Below are 7988 nucleotides of genomic sequence, written 5' to 3'. Positions count from 1 at the left end.
ACTCTTTGCCCCACCTTGCTGCACCTGTAGAAGGACACCTTAAATCACACATGGGTCACAAAGAACTATCTATCATCGGAGAAACTGAAGACGAGTTTGTGATCAAATTTATAATGCCTGTATGAATTGATTTTTCTGCTGATTGTCAGAAAAGTGAACTATTCCTATTCTAGTTCTAAATTTGAACACATGTTCAAATGTGTTTAGAAAAAAAAAGACTTCAAAATGGTGAGGAGAATTTAGCCTCTTTATTTAAATGCACACCAAGGAAACACATTAAATGTCCACTGAACACTTAAAGAAATTAAAAAGCCAAACAATACCATAATTATTTTATTTTTGAGATAACTGAGTAACATGATCCGAAATAATATAAAAATGACTATTTAGAAGAGTACCATTACTTACTTTATGTGATCTCAGCAGATGCCTACGGACATAGTTGATACTAAGCCATTTTTCAATATGTAAAAGGACTTTCTTTCTAGCGTAATCTTTTGCATGCATTTATTTTTCTTTCTCTAGCTGTAAAAGTTCATAAACTTACTTTTTAAAGGGTTGAAGTCGTCTAAAGAATATTCACAAATAAACCTGTGATGGTGCTACTTCAAGTAGAGAATCTTATTGTGAAGTGTGTCTTGACTTTTTCCAAGGACACCCTTGCCCCCAGAGGTGTGCTCTCTATGAACAAAATACAGGCTTTGTGCATCTTGCCTCGGTTCTGATACACCCTCACTCCGGCTTCCTCAGAAGAGCCAGAGGACAGCCAAGAACAGTGTTCCACACCAGCTTAGCCTTCTTATCTAATAAAGGTGCTGGACTTCCGTGTTTCATCTCTGAGCTTGTGCCATGTTTTCTAGAGGACAGGAGAGGACATTGTCATATTGCTTGGCTAATGCTCATTGTCACCCTATTTTAGACTGTCCTATTTTAGAGCTCCTGACTCAGTCACAGTTCAAGGTGACAAAATGGAAACTGTTGCTGTATTATTATTATTATTTATTATTATTATTTATTATTTAAAACAAATATAAAGTGCTTGTAAAAATGTAAAGAAATTACAAGAGCCACTAATATGCTGTGCTTTTCTACCAAGGTCATAAAAAGCAAGACAGGAAAAAAAAAGCAAAAAACCAGCAAACACCCTCTCCCCCGGCTTTTGGCAGAGCCAAAATGTACAAATTATTTCCTATTCAGCTGGATTTAGGTGGATTTTATTTTCTTATCCCCCAGTAACACACAGTTTTATACTTCCTTCCCATCATGACTATTACAGGTGTCTGTCTTTGTCTCAGGCCATCGCTGGGCACTTCCCTACCAGGTCTCTAGCAGTCCACAGATAGTGAAATATAGTGTGGTGGATTGAAAACGCTTGGCCCATGACAACTGGCACTATTAGGAGGTATGGCCTTGTTTGCATAGGTGTGGCCTTGTTGGAGAAAGTCTGTCATTGTTGGGGTGGCTTTGAGATCTCAGTGACACCTTCCTTCCTTTTGGCTGCCTGTGGATCAAGATGTAGAACTTTCAGTTCCTTCAGCACCATGCCTGTTGCTGTGTTTCCTGCCATGATGATAATGGACAGCACCTCTGAAACTGTAATCAGGCCTCAATTAAATGCTTTCTTTTATAAGAATTGACTTGGTCATGGCGTCTCTTCACAGCAATGAAAACTCTAAGACACAAAGTATGTGTAATTCCTTCACTCTTGAACTTCTAGATATTCTTCCATATTGATAAAGGGGTAATAATCCAGCTTTGTTACAAGCCCCTGTTTCTTCTCTGTAGTGTTTAGATTGCTCTAGTAGAGTAGGCACCAGACACATATAACCTATTTTAAGGAGAATATGACTATATACCTGTGCAACTTATGTCTCTGTGTTAAGAATATTACTGTCAGTATAGTATATATGAGCATATTTAAATGTTCTATAAGCAAAAATATATATTAAATTTCAGGTAATTAATATGAAAGAGTACAATAAATATCAGTTATTTTACTATTAATATATGTTGAAGTAAAATGCTTTAGATATAATGTCTTGCATGAATTATGTGATGAGATTATTTCATGGATTGAAGAGATGGCTCAGAGGAAGAAATAGCACTTGTTGCTCTTGCACAGAACCCAAGTTTGGTTCCTAGTACCCACACAGTGGTTCACAACCATCTGTCTCTTCACTTCCAGGGTATCTGCTACCCTCTTTGGTTTTTCTCAGACATGCACATACATGATGCACATACATATATGTAGGCAAATCACACATATAATAAAATAATGTATTTAATTAAAAATACTTTTAAATAAAATAAAATTATTTTTACTATTTTTCTAACCTTGTGTAAAGGGTGGGAGATAGATGTGGCCATGTGAGTGCAGATGCCCATTGAATCCAGCAAAGGAAATTTGTCCCTGGACCTGAAGGTATAAGTGATTGTAACTCACTGGATATGGGTGTGGGGGCCAAACTTGGGCCCTTTACATGAACACTATACTCTTTTAACTGCTGGGCTGTCATTCCAGTGCTTCTTTTACTTTTAAAAATATAACCATTAAAAAGTTTTAAATTACCTTGGCAGATTATATTTCTATTGGTTATAAATATCTTAGAATTAAATATCTGAGTGTCATACCTTACTATCTCAAATGTTTCCTTCTCTATTCTTTTAAATTTCTCCCTTCTGCACAGTCTGCCATTCTCATGTGCCTAAACTGCCAGCTCAGGAAGCTGTCTCACGCATTCTTGTAGTCCATGACATAAAGAATAGTCACTGAATGGTCATCTGGGGCCAGGTGTCTTCTCGGGAATGCTAGGTAACCTGGAGATCTTGGAAACCATCTTTGTATCACTATAGTTAAACATGAAAATGGAAGGTGAGAACAGGTAGAACAGCCACCATAACTAGCATGTGTGACACTCTGTGACCTCCAACATTTATGGTGAAAGAAATAATGGTTCTTTACTTTGTAACTCGGGTAGGAACAGTTGGTTGTACTGCAAGCAAATACGTTCAAAATAAAATCAACTCTTGCTCAGTCCTTCTGCAGGGCCATGGCTGAGTCAAACATTATCTTTACTTTTCCAATTTCACCTATAATGTACCCCAAGAAAGGGTGAGATTAATTTTTAAACCATATCATTGACAACCCAATTTCAGGCTAATAAATAAATTTTTAAGAATGTAGATCAGAGCACTCCATTCTTTCATTAAAATTACCAATGCTCCCTTGTTATTTTTCTACTAAACCCTAGACTTCCTGCCATGTCCATCCACACTGTGTGCTTGCTTCTTCATTCTGTTTCTCCCTCTGCTCCTAAAACATAGTATGCTTATCATATTTTCTTTTCATGAAAATATACCTGAGAAAAATGGCTTAAACGAAAAAAAAAATAAGTGTTCTGAAAATACCCATGAAACGATGGAATATCCAGAGACTACCCCACCCGGGGATCCATCCCATAATCAGCCACCAAACCCAGACACTATTGCATATGCCAGAAAGATTTTGCTGAAGGGACCCTGTTATAGCTGTCTCATATGAGGCTATGCCAGTGCCTGGCAAATATAGAAGTGGATGCTCACCGTTAACTATAAGATAGAACACAGGGCCCCCAATGGAGAAACAAGAGAAAGCACCCAAGGAGCTGAAGGTGTCTGCAACCCTATAGGTAGAACAACAATATGAACTAACCAGTACCCCCAGAGCTTGTATCTCTAGCTGCATATGTAGTAGAAGATGGCCTAGTCGGCCATCACAGGGAAGAGAGGCCCCTTGGTATTGCAAACTTTATATGCCCCAGTACAGGGGAATGCCAGGGCCAAGAAGCGGGAGTGGGTGGGTATGGGAGCAGGGCGGAGGGAGGGTATAGGGAACTTTCGAGATAGCATTTGAAATCTATATAAAGAAAATATTTAATTAATTAATTAATTAATTAATTAATAAGTGTTCTGATTTACAGTTCCAGAGGTTTCAACCTCTAACATCTGTTTCTGTGTCCTGCAATGAGACAAAACATCAAGGTAAAAAGGGGTCAAGGGCACCACCCCATAACCCACAGAATCAACTAACCTGATCTCATTGGTGGCCATAGAGATTAATCCAACAACCAGCAAGACTTCATGAGACTGACCTAGGACCTCTACATGTATATTAAGAGTTGTGTAGCTTGGGCTTCTTGTAGTACTTGTAACCATAGGGTCAAGGCCTGTCTCTGACTCTTGACTGCTTTCAACCCTTTTCCTCTACTGGGTTGCCTCTTTGAGCCTTTATGTGAGGCAGGGGTACCTAAGTCTTACTTTAACTTCATATGCTATGTTTGGTTAATATCCATGGTAGACCTGCCCTTGTCTGAGGATAAACAAAGGAGTATATGGGGTAGGTAGAGGGGAGATGGGTACAGGGAGGAGAGGAAGGAGGGGAAAGTGCACTTTGGATGTTAAAAAGAAATTTTTAGGAGAAAAAAAAACTATCACAGTAAGATGCTTATGGTGGAGAAAGGTACTTGTGTTTTAAAGATTACCCTCATTACACAGCCTGAGAACTAACTCTGCCATGAATCAATCCATTGTTGAGAGCTCAGTCCACACAACCCACTGCTGAACTTTGCTCCAATGGGAACTGAGCCTTAGCTCAGCTCAGGAGACTTTTTTGCCTGTCTGTCTGTGCCAGTCCACCCACTTTTCTCTGTTCAGTGGATTCCTCCCTGGCACCCAGTAGAGATGAGGGTCACAGTGTTTGCTTTACTAGTTTTCCTTCAGCGATATCTCCTGCATTTAAAGTCCTGGTCTGATTGCATTTCTCCTCTGCTGTATCTCATGTATCTATCTTTCCTCTCACCTATCAGACACTGGTGAAGGAAGTAGTCTAGTAGCCTACCTGTAGCCTGTGCCTTCCCATGTCATGTCTTCCTTCCTGAAGAATCAATAGACACCATACCTTTTCTGAGGTCTATACCAACAAAATCACTATGGATTTAATATATAAAACAGGGGGTATAAATGCATTCCTTTACATTTGTCAAGTGCCACCCTTATATAAACATCATATGTATAAACCATACCTCACATGTATAAACAAATTGGATATAAGCTTTAATGACAACAAATATTTGAGTAACCTCACATGTGGTCATTGCTAAACCTCAGTGGTTGATTTTCTTAAAATATGTGATGTGATCCCCATAAAAGTCCTGTGTAATACTTAGACCAATGAAATATATTGCAAAACATCTCATCCATCAAAATATCTGTCATCCTACTGGGCCAGACAAAGTAATAATTATAGTTGCATGTATCAGCAGAGAGTAGGTGAAACTGCTCCAAGCCATTAACTTATTTATAGCTTCTTGTTTGACTACAAACTTGGCTAAAGAAACTCACATCATGAAACTGAAGAAAGAATTGGGTGCGTCAAAAAGGTAGCTACAGCAGAACCCTGTCTGTTTAGCTATTGACAGGGAGAATTTGGCAGCCCTACACAGAAAAGTTTAGCAGCAGCAGAGAGCAGAGGATAAAATTGACTTTACCAGGGTTCTGTGAGAAGGGGTTGGGGAGGATTGGGGTAAAGGCACTGAGTCCATCATTTGACTTCTGGATTTAGATAATCAAATTGAAGTGATTTCTGTTGTTTCTTAGGAAGGGTCCACCAATAGAGAAGTCTACTGAAAACTTATTAGAAAAGAAAAGTCCCTCAGATAAAGTATAAAGTATAGGAAATATATGAAATTCATCCAAGTTTATAAGAAGGCAAGAAAAAAAAAATAGAATACATGTGTAAACGGAGACTCAGAGGACTAGGGGAATCTAGTATGGGTAAAGTGGCTCTGAGGGGTAGGAGGGGAGGGACCAGATTGTTACATGGAAAGAGCAATATGTAAAGAAAAGTAACTATGGTGTTGGCAGGGGAACAAATGAACAAACTCAGGCAGGCAACAGTTGGGAGCTTCAGGGTCAGGATGGAAGATTATTAAAAGTGAAGATATTTGTATATGAAAGTCTAAAGAGGCAGAGCCAGTGATCCCCTCCCACATCCAGAACCAGCTTGACTACCTAGATGTCTCTCACAACCAGGTTCACAAGTGAGACATCCCTGCACCAACACCTGGCCTAACTGGGACCCTTACTGGGCCCAGTAGATACAGGACCCATCTGCCTTGCCAGAGACACTTAATCCTTCCAGTCCACAACTGTGCTTTCTCAGGGGTAGACCAGGTGTTCCAGCCCCCCTCCTCCATGCCCACACCCAGAGACAGCTCTACTCCTAGGTCTGTCATAACCACATTCAAAGAGACAACCTGACTCAAGGATAACCATCATAACCGGGCTCACAGGAGGGGCAGGATACAGTCAGAGATAGCAAGATCAGTTAAAACTAGTAGAAGTTATGAAACAAATGGATTTAACAGATATCTATAGAACTAGAACACTTCACCCTAAAACAAAAGAATATGCCTTCTTCAGCACCTCAGAGTACCTTCTCCAAAATTGACCTTATAAATAGACACAAAACAATCCTCAACAGATACAAGAAGATTCAATTAACTCCATGCATTCTACCAGATCACCCCAGAGTAAGATTGGTCTTCAATAACAACAAAAATAACAGAAAACACACATACTCATAGAAACTGAACAATTCTCTATTCAATGATAACTTGCTCAAGGAAGAATTAAAGACTTTCTGGAATTTAACACAATGCAGTCAGAGTATACCCAAACTTACCTAACACAATGAAAGCATGCTAAGAGGAAAATTCACAGCATTGAGTACCTTCATAAAGAAATTAGCAAGAGCTTGTACTATCATCTGAACAGCACATCTGAATGCTCTAGAACAGAAAGAAGCAAATCCACACAAGAGGGGTAGATGCAGGAAATAATCAAACTCAGGAGTGAAGTTCATCAAGTAGAAACAAAGAGAACTATACAAAGAATCTGCAAAACTAAGAGCCAGTTCTTTGAGAAAATCACCAACATAGATAAATGCTTAACCAAACTAAATAAAGGGCACAGAGACAGTATCCAAATTAACAAATCAGAAATGAAAAGGGAGACATAACAACAAAAATTAAGGAAATTCAAAAAAAATTATCAGATCCTACTACAAAAGCCTATACTCAACAAAACTAGAAAATGTAGATGAAATGGACAATGTTCTAGGCACAAAACATAAATCAGGTTTTGTTAGGTAACAAACATAAATCAGGACCACATAAACTATGTAAACAGTCCCATAACCCCTATGGAAATAGATTCAGTCATTAAAAGTCTCCCAATCGAGAGCCTGGGAAGGGCACCCTAGGGCAGAGGTGGATGCCCCAGCGCTGTAGAGAGGAAGTGACCTAGCCACACTTTGTTGTCAGCCAGGAACGCGGACACAGCAGCCAGCGCCCAAGGACTGTGGTCCATCTACCACCAACTCATGGATAAAGTGGAGTTGTTGCTGCCAAAGAAATTGAGGCCGCTATACAACCACCTGGCAGGGATTCATAAGTGCTGGATTAGCTGACATGGCCAGACCTGCAGAGAAACTCAGCACAGCTCAATCCACTGTGCTGATGGCTACAGGGTTGATTTGGTCAAGATACTCACTTGTAATTATACCAAAAAATTGGAGTTTGTTTGCTGTTAATTTCTTTGTGGGGTCAGCAGGAGGCTCTCAGCTGTTTCGGATTTGGAGATATAATCAAGAACTCAAATCTAAAGGAATCCAGTAAGAGCATTCCTGATCACCTAATCATTCTAGATGTGGAGAGAAACATTGGAACCTAATATATTTGATTATCGATAAGGTGGTGCTAACTATTCTGATAACATTTGAAAAGAAGGAAAACAACATCTAACTGTAATTAAAAGCTAGCACTTAACTTCACAAAAAATAAAGCAAACTTTTAGTACCAGTCTGTCTTTACATATGCCTCAAGGGACTTGCTTGTGGATGGCACCAACCTTGGTTTCTACCATTTGTCCATAATAAACCGTACTTGGTC

At 39.3% G+C, this 7988-nt stretch overlaps 1 pseudogene; it reads left to right on the top strand.

Annotated features, from left to right (window-relative positions):
* Positions 1-2859: 2859 nt before the first annotated feature.
* LOC110302681 (mitochondrial pyruvate carrier 2 pseudogene) lies at positions 2860-7715 on the top strand (annotated as a pseudogene).
* The last annotated feature ends 273 nt before the right edge of the window (positions 7716-7988 follow it).

This window comes from Mus caroli, unplaced genomic scaffold, assembly GCF_978045245.1.
Source record: "Mus caroli unplaced genomic scaffold, Mus_caroli_1 scaffold_9, whole genome shotgun sequence".
Lineage (NCBI taxonomy): Eukaryota > Metazoa > Chordata > Mammalia > Rodentia > Muridae > Mus > Mus caroli.
This window is presented reverse-complemented; position numbering and strand designations above follow the sequence as displayed.